At 40.6% G+C, this 13,372-nt stretch overlaps 1 pseudogene; it reads right to left on the reverse strand.

Moving 5' to 3' along the window:
* Window positions 1-12,981: 12,981 nt before the first annotated feature.
* LOC112301375 (ubiquitin-ribosomal protein eL40 fusion protein-like) lies at window positions 12,982-13,367 on the reverse strand (annotated as a pseudogene).
* Window positions 13,368-13,372: the final 5 nt, after the last annotated feature.

Raw genomic sequence — 13,372 nt, forward strand, 5'->3', positions numbered from 1 at the left:
GAAATATGAACATTTGAACTGTAAGAGGAAGGATGGGTAGCTGTTAATCAGAGAAAAGAGGGAAAGGGCCAGCTTTTGTGGCTGAGAAAACAGAATTCATGTTTGTCCCAAGGGTCAGTGAGGTTGGGAAGAAAAGGGACTGGAAAGGCCACTGTGTTGGAGAATAGAGGGTGGGGGTCAGGTGAACAGAATGTGTGAGGCTCATCTATCAAGCATTCTGAAGTATTCCTTGAAGTGCCTCTCATGTTGGTAATTTTATGTTTATTTGTGGATCAGATGTCATGACTGTTTTGCTCACCCTTGCCTTCCAGTGACTTGTGTGGTGCCTGGCACGTAATAGGTGCTTAACACATACAAATATTAGATGTATAATAGAGATTGAGACTGAAAGCATCAACTATGCAGAAAAAAAATCTTCAAGGGCATCATATGCTTGCATAAAGACACAAAATAGAATAATAAAGTTAAATAAAATGCATCCATATCTATTTTAAAAGAATAATATATCATGAACAAGTAGTACCTACACTAGATATGAAAAACTGGTTTAGTAGTAAAATGTTTGCAAACATAACTCACAACAAAAATAGGTCAATAAAGGTTATGAAGAATCATAACCATAATCACAACAGAAAGTGTGTTTGAGAAAATGTAACAGCCATTACTGTGTTTAGCAGCCAGGACAGAGCCTCTCACTAAGTGAGGAAACTCTTAGGAAATTGTTAAGGACAATTTCTTAACCCAGTAAAGAACAGCTATTTTAAAACTACAGCCAACAGTATATTCTACACTAAAACCCTAAAATTAAATGAATTAAATTCAGGAACAGGCCAAAGCAGTCTGCTCCAGCATCAATCACTCCTGAATCAGTAATCTCGAACATCAATCATTCCAATATCAATAGTCTCCTGAATATTTAAAGAAATTGGTTAGACACTCTGGCTGGTGTGGCTCAGTGGATTGAGCACCAGCCTGCAAAATGAAAGGTCACCAGTTCGATTCCTGGTCAGGACACATGCCTGGGTTGCAGGCCAGGTTCCCAGTTGGGGGTGTGTGGGAGGCAACTGATCAATGTGTCTCTTGCACATCAGTTATTCTCTCCTTCTCTTTCTCCCTCTCGTCCCCTCTCTCTCTAAAAGTAAATAAATAAATAAAATATATTTTTTAATTTTTAAAGAAATTGATAAGATGAGAAAAGGAAATTAGTCTGATTACCAAGCCTTGGAACCATGTAGATTATCTGTAGATAATATTGTGGGCACTGAACAACAACAATAGAAACTATTTAGTGCTATGAGTTAAGTCCACTCTGCTGCAAAAATAGTTAGGGAACATGATAGAAAAATCCAATCACACAAAGAACAAAACAGACAAAACCTCGTGCATAGTACCTCTCCAGTGAGTAGTTAATAAACAAATAATTAGACACAGAATATCCTAGAAGAGCCTTACGAGAAAGAGTTAAAAAGTGTTGGAGATTCTCTGGGAAATAACTCTTATTGAAGAGAAGCTCTAGATTCCAAAAACAGAGAGAGAAGGAAACAGAACAAGAACAGGAAAACACCAGCTTCAGGAGAAACTAAAGTACCTTAAAGCTACAGGGACTTCACCTTTCCCAGTCTTGTTATTCTAGAGGGAAAAGTCCAGTACCCTCTTTTTCTTCTCTTTTTCTTCTTACTCTGCCAGCCCCAATAGGACACAATGACCCTCTGTAATGGTTATCAGTGAAGCCCTCTGTTCTCTGTGGTCTGTCCCAGATAAATCCATCTGGGTTTTCACATAGGCTGGGATCAAAGAATTATAGGAAATGGGCAATAGGGACACACTATTATCATCTCAAGGGTTGAATTCTCAGAGCTCCATATGAAATAAATTGTTCTATTGACTTTACTTTCTCCAAACACCACAGCTCCCTTGGGACACAAAGGTAACAGAATGGAAAATGTTCAGCCAATGTTGTATCTCTTAGGTAACAGTGAAGAAAGAAGGTATTTTCTCCAAGCAGAAATACTTGTTTCTTTGGTCAAACTTCAAAGTAACAAGTGTCCCCTAAGGAATGCTTAATCTCCTCAGGAACCAAACCCAGGCACTTTCTATGATGCTCTTGCCTTGAAGAATCTGAGACTTTAAGAATCACTTGGTGTTCACAGTGTCGTGCAGGCCAAGAGGTCCTTTCTGAAGAAAAGCAGAGTGTTCAATAGTTTGGGTTCTGTTGAAAGGACTAACCAGATGGAAACTGAAAAATATCCCTTGACATTTACTGGTGACATGGAAGCCTTTGTTGATAGTGAGGGGCTCTCCATTTATTAACTCTGCATCGAGGGGTAGGGGCAGAAATCATTCAACTGAAGTGGGTGGAAGAGTGACTATTGACGAAATAAATATAGGTTGCAAACATAAGTCACCTATACAGTTTGTCAGGGTAGGGAAGAACAGAGGTAAAACATAGCCTAAAGGAAGTAGAGAGTATGGGGGAGTTTAATTTTTTTCTAATAGACAATATGAAAACACAATTTCAAAGAGAAAGATCATATTTAGTGCAGGCACTAGAATACGCAGGAAGTCTGGCTACTTAATTCACAAGATGCAGTATATACCCTCAATCAATGACAATAATAACATGCTGTGTCTCAGTTCATAGAAGTCATGGGTCTAGAAACCAAGGATCAGAAGTACAATCAGCCCCTTGGAGTAAGTTGGTTCTCATGTAGTTGAGCCTGTCCTGAGTGAGGCCAGCATGAAGGGAGGGCCCTAGGGTGCCAGGAAAGTGTTAAAGGGCAGCTTTGGCCCTGGCCCCCCCAGGGGCCTCCTTAGACAGGCATGGCCTCTCCACCTGTGTCAGTCAGTCCCTCAGTCCCCACATTGAGCTGGGTTGGGAAGTGCGGTAAGGGTGTGGGTGTGGGGTGTTTTCATCCACTGTTCTTCTCTTCAGAAGTCTTCAAAGTAACCTTTCTGACTTTTCTCCAGAAGGGAAAGAATTTCTGCTGTGTGAGTCACATTGCTCCAACCCCCAGGCCACCAGTTCTCCGGGACCTGAAGATGCAGGAGTGTTCTCATGAAGTTGGTTGAGGACTCTTCTTTTCTATGGGTAAGAATATTCCCATTTTAGAATATTGTCATCTGAAAATTTGGCTTTACCTTTGCTTGTTCTTTATTTTTGACAATTACACACAGATAGAAAGGTAAAATACTTTCTGTATATTATAAACCCAGTTGATTTTAGACTATAACAAAAATAAAAGCATTTATTGGAGCCGAAGGAGCTGTGCAGTCTGGAAGACACAGATTCAATTAGCAACTTAAATTGTGCTTCCAGGAGACAAAGAGGAGGCTCTTTATAGGGAAAGTTCCTGCCCAAGTTCCTGATTTTATGTAAATGAGGCTTACAAGTTGTGCAGTTCTGATTGGTTCAAATTGTGCTCTGCCTAGTTGGTATAGATGCAAACGAGGAGATAATTGGTGTGCTTCTGATTGGTTGGGACAGGTCTTAGTCTATTGGTTGGAAGACAAAACCAGGGTTTCCCTGCAGTGGTTGACTCAGGCAACAGGCAGGACATTGAACAGGAGGTTGAAAGCTCAGTCTGTGGATTTTCCTGAAATTCAGAGTGTGTGGGAGGCCTCTGCAGTGGCTGCTAGACTCTAGTTATAAATTTAGGCCCAGTTAACCACGAGGACTCCATTCTGACAGGTGTATTTCTCCTCCTGTTTCACATTTCCTCCTTTTGATCAAACCTGTCCTCAGACAGTGTTAACTTCCTCCCACATCAATGCCAGAGTGGTTTGGCTACCAGTACCTGTTCTATCTAGTCCTTCGGTGTCACTCCTGTGGTTGGACAGTAGCCAATAGACTAACTAGTGCCATTTGCATACAAGAGGTCTCTGGTCACCTGTAGAACTCAGAGAAATTCTCTAAGGTTAAGTGTATCCTGAGATGTGTAATTTGCATGGCCCCAGTAGGGTTCCTTACATTATCTTATAAAACAGAGCCATTTCAGGGGATTTGAAGAACAAACAAAAACATTCATTCCACAGTATCAAGAAAAACCAGGGGAAATGTGTGAAAGGCATTCAATGTTGGGAATCAAAGCCTAAACCTATCCACAACTTATTTTATACACACAGACTGAAAGTAAAGAGGTGGAATTTCCCTCACCAGTCTTATCAACTTTTCAATTACACTGAGTGAGAATGACGAAATTGATTCCACTGATAAAAGTGATTCCTTTGTGCATTGAGGAGTAGTAGTGAAAGAAGATATGTTCCAATGCGTCAGAAGTTACCTGGTGCATAAGCTCAACATGAAGAGTATGTCCTCTCCACATGACTGAACATGTGCAAAAGCTGACCCTACCCTCCTCAGCCCTAGTGAGTAAAATTCTGCCCCACCTCAAGGCTCTTGTACTAAAGGGATGCCTTCCTGCTGTTATAACCTGTGGAAAGATACACTGCTTAATGTCTGCAGTTTCCTTCGTAAAGTCCTCCTCCCTCCCCAGGGACTCACAGGCCACTATTTATGTGAGAAGGGGCAGAGGAATCAAGGAAATAGAAAGGGTGGAAAGGAGGCAACGACCTGCAAGAGAGGCAGGTCTGGGGTGAGCGAAGAAAGGGCCAGAGCTGCACTGACTGCAGGAGTCACCACAAGATCAAGGGACAATTCCCATGGCACCCTCAGCGGATGGCACTCCTGGGTGCTGAGGGAGACAGCCAGGACCAAGCCTGTCTGGGACAGAATAAGACAACATGAAGTCTGTATGATCACACAAAGATGAAGAACAGTGAGAGAGCACCTGTCCCCAGCATCGTCACTAAGTTTTGTTCACAGTGGGACAATCATACAGTCTCCACTGCCCTATCACAAGAGTGCTTTCCATTCACTTCCCTAGAGGGTATCCATGTCCCTGTCAGACATGGCCTCTGGCAAGGGGAGGCTCTCTGGCACCACCTCAGCCAGAGTGGCACAGCGTAAATGGGCTCAGTGAGGAGTGTACATGGTGAAGCAGTCACTGTCATTACAATGTAAAAGCATGTCAACCCAACAAGAGAATCCAGGTGATTAGAAGATGATTAAGTGTCAGTCCTGTAGGCCCACTTTTGGCCAGGTTGCAACCAAGAAAGTATAGCGATGAGACTGGCCCAGCTTGGCTATCACACACCATGCACAGGGCTGGTAAGGGCCGAGTCACTAATGCTTAAAAGAGATCTATAGAACCACCCCAACCACTATGCCTCCCAGCAACCCTTAGATTTCAGACTCAGGGTAATTTATCCCACATTCAGTTTCTTTTGACTGTGAATCACTTTTTCCACGACCTCAAAAGAACTGAGAGAACTGAAGGATTTCCCACACTTTTTACATTTTCTTTACAGGGCGAAGTTTTAATGCACATAAAATGAATGGAAATGACCGACAGCTTTCTCACATTGTTTACATTCTTGGGTTTCCCTCCACTGTGAGTTGGCACATCTTCACAAAGGCCTGAGCCCTGAGTGAAGAGTTCCCACATTCCTTACATTTATAGGATTCTACTTCAGTATGAAGTCCTACATGTTGACTTAGGCCTGTGGAGGTAGTGAAGGGTTTCCCACATTCCTCACATTCATAGAGTTCCTCTCAAGTAAGGATTTGCATGTAATGTGAAGGTAGACGGAATATATTCTGAACGTGGAAAATGCCCCTCCAGTGTGAGCTTTTCCATGTTTCCTAAGATGAGAAACTTGAAGGTAGGCTTTCCCATAGCCCTTGCATCTATAGGGTTTTCTGCAGTGTAGATTCTCATGTGAACTTAAAATATGAATACCAAAAGGTTTTCCCACATTCCTTACATTTGGACCATCTGTTAGGAGAGTGAGTTTCTGCAGTTACACCTGTGTTTGTGGAGTTAATAAATGCTCTCCTGCATTCCTTCCCTTCACAGAGTTTTTCTCCATTCTGACTGCTCATGTATGCAGGAAGGCAAGCTTTATTACCAAAGGCTTCCCCACTGCCACTGCATTTGAAGGTTTTCCCTTCACACCAGTTTCCCAGTACCTAGAATCTGGAGTCATGCTGACAGCTTTTCCACACTGATTAAAACCTGGAAAGTTTCTCTCCAGCAGAGGTTTTCTTCTGCAGAGCAAGGAAGCTTTTTCCATACTGATAACGCTCATGAGTGTTCGCTCCACTTTGAAGTCTCCTAGGTGTCTTATGGCATGAAGTTTGGCTGAAGTCTCTTCCATGTTGCTTATAGCCACAGAGTCCCCACCTGTTGTGTAGTCTATCATGTTGATGAATAAATAAATGATTAAAAGAGTTTTCAGACTCATTAATTAATCCTACTCATCTCCAAATCAAAACACTAATACCATGATGATTATGATTTTTACCATTTCCATGACGTTCATACACTTCCAGTCCTATTGATTTCTTTTAAGTTGAATGATGAATCCCTCTGTCAGAAATGATGTGCCAACAACTCTAATCTTAAAATACTCTGGTACAATTTCACAGATTGTTTTTAAATACTCAATGTCTCAAGATCTTATATATAAATATATTGGGTACACACACACACACACACACACACACACAACTTATGGGAATTCTAAACAGTTTCAAGCTAGGTTTAGGACCCCTAAATTCATCATATTCAGAATATCTTACCAGAGATATTGCTCTTTTTAGGGGAAAGCCACTTACCTCAAATATATATCGCTTGTGCTGATCTCTCAAATGAAAATCCCAAACTTTTGTGAATGTGTAAAATAAAATATATCTCTTTCAAACTTACTAATCTTACCACTTCTATCATATTGAATGTGTTCACCCCGCAAAAAAAATACCCTGGAAATAAATATAAAGCTTTGCAAAAAGAAGTGTGGGTTAGAAAAGTTAAAAACAATTAAGGCTCATTTGTGTTTGTTAACAAAATTAATATGCAAAAGTTTTAAGACTTGAGGAATTTATATCAAACATTTAGTAATCATAAAGATGTTGCATCAAAATTCCATAATTGATTAACAAACTATTCTATTAAAATTAAATATCATGGGGGAAAGAGACAGAATACTGTCAGAAAACAAGAGTAGAAAACTTTTACACAGACATAATCAAAATAATAATCTTGGAAAAGAAAAAAGAACAAGTCATTTGGTAAGATCATAGCAAATTTGGATAAATGTGAAGTGACTGCATATGAGAAGCTGAAGAAATCCCAAAGCATCTCAGACTGATAACCTCAGCCTTCTGTGAGAAAGCACATCTTTAAAAGTTTCCTCATTGTAACTCCAAACATACTGAAACTGTGCCTGGGGATATTCTCAACAATTACTCACCTTGGAGGATCCCTCTCTCCATTGTCCTCAACGGCTTCTTGTCCCAACCAGAAGATCAGATTAGGTTTGAACAACTGATACTCTGTTCACAAGGAAAGATATATTAACAGAAAGAGATCCTGTAAAAGATGACAAACCCTCCCATGAGTCAGGTCCTGTGTCTCTAATGAATGTAGTAAAATTATATCAAATGAGATAAAAATGGAAATATCACCTATTTTATGCCACAAGAAGACTGTTTATCTCTGGCCTCTGAAACCCATGTGCAGACATACATATTGATTTATAAAGCATTAAGGTTTTATTGAAATGGGAAATAAATACAAAAAGAGATGTTCGTTCTCATGGAGGAACCACTACACCAGTGACTGTCAAACTTTGGTGTCCATGAGAAAAATTTAGTTTGTTAGGCACATGTGACTGGGCCCCCATGCCAGAGCTAATTCAATTGGTCAAAGAGAGTCTGAGGAAGCTCATTTCTAAGAGCGATGATGATACTGTAAGTCCTGGAACCACATTTGTACCGAAACCACCCAGATTAAACTAGTGTGTTAGTTTCCATTATATTCAGATTTAATATCACTTATCCTGCAACTCAGTAACTACACAATATATGTCTGTTTAGTAAGACACTGCAGGAATGATGGACAGGTTCTTGTAGGTCACCAACATCACGTCTTTGTATAGGATTTCCTGAGTTAGGTTCAGTGAAGTCCACTCCTCCTTGGTGAGGTCCACAGCCACATACCAAAGGTCACTGAGTCCTAAACCATCATACGCAAGCCGGCTTCAGCAAAATAACATCTCCACCAATGTTCACTTAGGAATGACGATGGAAAATCCAATAAAAATAGAGAACATAAACCCTGGCTGGTGTGGCTCAGTGGATTGAGCACTGGCCTGCGAACCAAAGGGTCACCAGTTTGATTCCCAGTCACGGCACATGCCTGGGTTGCAGGTCAGGTCCCCAGTTAGAGGTGTGTGAAGGAAAAGCACACACTGATGTTTATCTCCCTTTATCCTTCCCTTCCCTTCCTCTAGAAATAAATAAAATCTTTTTTAAAATATAAATAAATAAAATACTTTTAAAATACAGAGAATATAAGATCTCTCATCCTCGGTATTCTTCCCTCTATGCTCACTCATGGTTGATATCCTTCAGTTGCGGCTTTAATGAAACCTAGAGCACATGGACTTATCTCAATACAACAAACCTACAAGCTCTTCTTGTGTATTTCCCCCTTGCAGCACAATCCTATGAAAATTGAAGACACTTGCAAATGCCGATGAATAAATTCTTTGACAAATTCACTTTCATCTTCCTTACCGTGTCAGCACACCCAGAAAAATAAAAATTATGCACTCACCATCCAGAGAGACAATATTATGTACTAATTATTGTAGTATTGAAATTATTCAGGATACTTTCTCACATTATTAGAGATTTCACATTAGGAGGCAATTCACCAGGGACTCAGTCCTTGAGTGGCTGTATTTCTTTAAGAGCTCTACACACAAGTTTATCTAGGAGATGTGTCTCTCTGGTGGATGCAGTTTGTAATTTTATGGAAGAATACACTTTCATCTGACCTGAGAATAACTTGTCACCACCCTTACTTCATCTAGTTTTTTTCTCAGGAAAGCAGAAGTGTCCTTAGAAAAAAAGATCTACAAGTAAAGAAAGAAGGCATGAGCACCCAGAATACCATAATTCCCACATTCACCTACCTGAAAGTCATCCTCTTCTAGTTTGCAATTCACAAATACCACTTCACACTCAAGAACTTACACACAGAATTCCAGCAAGATGGCAGACGAGATGAATGCTGTGCTTGCCTCCTCCCAAGAACCCATTAAAATTGCAACTAATCCCAAGGAGGTCAAAAAATCATAATATACAGAAAATGAAAAACATGAGTAATGCAATGGTTAACATGAAGTTCCAACACCAAGGTCTCCTCATAGATGGAAGCATGTGGTACAATGCAGAGGACACACTCATGGGCAAGGTAATCTTCCATTTCTTGGTCTGGAAGGTGGGTTCCTAGGGGCTTGCTACTCTAGTAACTGTACACATGCACTTTCGCACTATTTTCTGTATGTATGCTGTAATTGTAACTTTTAAATATTGGAAAACTCACAGAACAGCAGCATAAAGATAAGGTAGCAGAAATAAAAACACTGCATTTGTAATCAGAACATTTGTAACAGAATCATTTAACCTGCAGCTGATGTATAATGTAAAGGTGAATTTATACGTGCTCAATAAAAATAATATCTAAAAAATCTTCTTAAACCTATAGCTGATGTTTCATATTGAACTTTTAAACCCTGTTAAAATGTTCACAAAGTAACTAAAACCACAAAGGTGGAAAACGAAAGTAGTTAAAAATCATTGGAGGATGTGTGGTAGACAGAATAATGGTCTCCGAAAGATCCCCATGTCCTGATTCCTGGAAACTGTAAATATGTGTGTCAGAAAACACCATCTTTAATTTTCTGTATTCTGATGCTTTGAGGAATTGGCAGCCTTGCTGACACTGGAGGGACTGTCCATCCCAGGGTTAACCAACTAGAGATAGTTGAAATCACCCTAGAACAGCCCTTTAACATGCAAACCATCCAATCCAAAGCCTATAATCCCACACCCCTCTTTTTGGGGGCTCTCAAACTCTAAGTAACTATCAATCTGCTTTAGTCACCCCAGGGTCAGGGACCATCTAGGGACAGCACCCCAGTGCCCAAGAGCCTGTTCAGATTATTTAAACTAGAGAATGGCAAACCTGCTTACTCTGCCTTACCTACTCCTTCCCTGCAGCCACACATCCCCCCTTGCTCACACCGCCTCCTGACCAACCCCAGGGCTTCCCTGGGTAGAGTCTTGTATGGCTTGCTGTGCCTCCTGTTTCCAGGGAACTCTATGCTAAACGTCATCCTTCATGACAGTCATTTCCACATGTGCTTGCTTTCCCATACCCGATTAAGGCAAATCCCAGGTACCCTTAAAACAACATGAGTTTACAAGGCAAAGGGAAATTAAGGTTGTACAACAACTGACTTTAAAATAGGGAGATTACCCTGGACTATGTAGCTAGGCCCAATGCAACCTCAAGGGTCCTTAAAAGTAGGAAGGTGGCTGAGAAGGCAGCATGGGAGGTACTTGGACTGACATTGCTGGCTTTGGGGATAGAAGGAGGAGACCAGAGGCATTAAGGGGCTGGAAATAGCAAGTGAGCAGAGTCACCCCCAAACACAGTCCTCCTGACATCTTCATTTTAGCTCACTGAGACTCTATTTGGACTTCTGATGTCCACAGTTTTAATAGATCAAGTATTTGTTCTTTTATGTCATTAACTTCGTGGTAATTTATTAAAGCAGTAATAGACAACTAATACTAAATGTAAAGCCAGGATATTAGGGCAAAGACTGTAGGTTTGAACAGGAGTACTTATCTTTGCTGAGATGTTTAATGACAGCTTTGCACACTGTTCCACAAAGTCAGCTTTTGAAAATGTCCCCAGTGCCATTCATGATCAAATCCCAGTCATGGACACCAACCTTAACTCTATTCCTATTTCACAGGCCACTACTCAATCCATTTGCCACTTCCTCCCATGACCCCAACGGCTAAAGTCAGCATTTCCCTGGGGCTTGCCAGTGCCCAAGTGAAATCATCTCTTCTAATTGCTTTAAGCGCCATCTGTACATTGATGTCTCTCAAACGTTAAGTGGTTGGCCTGATAAGGAGCTGGTTTTTCTCCTGTACTAAGAAGTCTAGAAACAGGTGGGCCAATGGCTTGTGCAAAGACACCAATGCAGATTAAGTGTCCCTGTGTTTTTTAACCAACCATATTTGTCTGTGTTTTTTGTCCCCATAGCACAAAATTTATCATCCAAACAGGAATATATCTGATTTCAAGGCAGGCTGGAGGCGGGTGAAGGGCAATAGTTAAAGAGAAGTGGCTGTATGAGAACTGTCCCCTTTTTAACAGCTTCTCCCGAATCCAAACCAATGACTTCTGCCTACTTCTCATTAGCCATAAATCCAAGAAAACCTGAGAAGTGGAATGTTTTTTAACTATGTGCCTGAAGATAATCTGGATTCTATTTACAAGGTACCAAAGGACAAGGAACACTGAAGAGACTAGTTACTACTTGTCATACAAAGCCAGAGATAATTTTTCTATAAACAAACAAAATATCCCATAAATGGGCTATCATAAATAGCCCATTTTATGACCCACTTGCAAATACATCAGAAAGCAGTACCCCCAAAAATTATAAAATTTCCCCATATCACCAAATATCTCATAGTTCAATGAAGACATTATATTGTAAATGAGGAAGTCTTTAAAGCTAAATCATAATGAAAACACCATTATGCGAAATGAGTTTAATATTGCAGACACTCTACTTAGAGTGTCTTTGAAGGCAATTGAACTTCATAATACAAAACCACCACAGAGAATTAAGGGAAGGGGCGTTTTCCTTGAGAATAAGACACACAGAAAGACAATCTCATTGTCATGTCATTTATTTCCATTTCTCCTCCAGGAAGAACCCCCTCGTGTAAGTAAGAAGAGTCTCTAACACCTTTCCAAAATTCCTCATACTCATAGCTTATCCCTCCAAGGAGTACTTTACAAGTCTCTTATAAGAGTTATGAATCTACCAAAAAACATTCCCACACTTTTATATTCATATAGTGTCTTTCCAGGTGCATTTTCATGTGTAGTGTAAGATTTGTAAAATGGATACACCATTTCCCACGTGTCCTACAATCACAATTTCTCTCCAGTGTGAATTATCATTTTACTAAAGGTTGAAAGCCAAAAATACACTCATATACACATTCCTGTATTTTAACATTTGTAGCATTTTCTGCCTTTGTGAGATTACCAAAAAATATGAACGAGGCAGAAATACATGTTACCTCCCACACATATTACCTTCATAAGGTTTCCCTCCACACCATGTTATCACTTACTCATTAACACCTGAACAATTTTTAATATTTCTTACATTCGTGAGACATCTTGCACATTGAAGCTTTCAGGAATTTCTGAAGGCTTTCTCCACGGGGTTTTTAAATGTTGAGATCCTCAAAGATATGAGCAGGACATGTGGGTCTTCCTGTACCTTTTACACTCACAGGGTTTATGCCCATCTACAGGTTCACGTGGACATCTAGTCCTCAACACTAAGTAAATGTTTTAGACTGCATTCTTTACATACAGATGGTTTTCCCTGACATGAGCTATCATGTGCTTTTAGAACATGTGAAATAGTTTAAGGCTGTATGTTAGCCTTACCTTCACATGGCTTTTATACTAATTTTAGATATGCAAAAGTAATGTTAAAACAAAAATTAACCAAAAAGGTTTTCCCACATGCCTTATATCCAAGAGGTTTTTCTCTCAAGTGTGAGTTCTTACATATTCTGTAAGGTGTGAACAATTACTGCTCTCCCACATACCTTATGTGAGTGGAAATTCTGCCCTGAGTAAGTTCCCCCATATCATGTACGGATGAAAACTGACTAAAGCTTTTTAATATTCTTTATTTCCATAAGGTCTTTTTTTTTCCAATGAAAGGGAAACTTCACAAGGCCTCAGGGCCAGGGTTCAGGCAGGAGGCTGCCCTATGGGCTGAAGAAGCAGTGTAGGGGCCTTATTTGACCTTCTTCTTGGGGCACAAGTTGTTGGTATGGCCACATTTCTTTTGGAGTAGCTGACAGTACAGGGGTGCAGGTGGGTGTGACATTTGCGGCAGATCACCTTGCCACCGTTGTACTTCTGGGTGAGCTGGCAGAGGGAGGGTTCCATGATGCCTCCCTACAGAGAAGGCACCAAGTACAGGGTGGACTCTTCCTCAATATTGTATTCTGAGAGAGTGTGGCCATCCTCCAGCTGTTTGCCCAGAAAAATCAGACGCAGCTGGTTGGGCAGGATGCCCTCCCTGTCTTGGATTTTAGCTTTGACATTCTCAGTTGTGTCACTGGGCTTGACCTCGAGGGGGATGGTCTTGCCATTCAAAGTCTTCACAAAGATCTGCATCTCTG

Source organism: Desmodus rotundus, chromosome 9, assembly GCF_022682495.2.
Source record: "Desmodus rotundus isolate HL8 chromosome 9, HLdesRot8A.1, whole genome shotgun sequence".
Taxonomy (NCBI): Eukaryota; Metazoa; Chordata; class Mammalia; order Chiroptera; family Phyllostomidae; genus Desmodus; species Desmodus rotundus.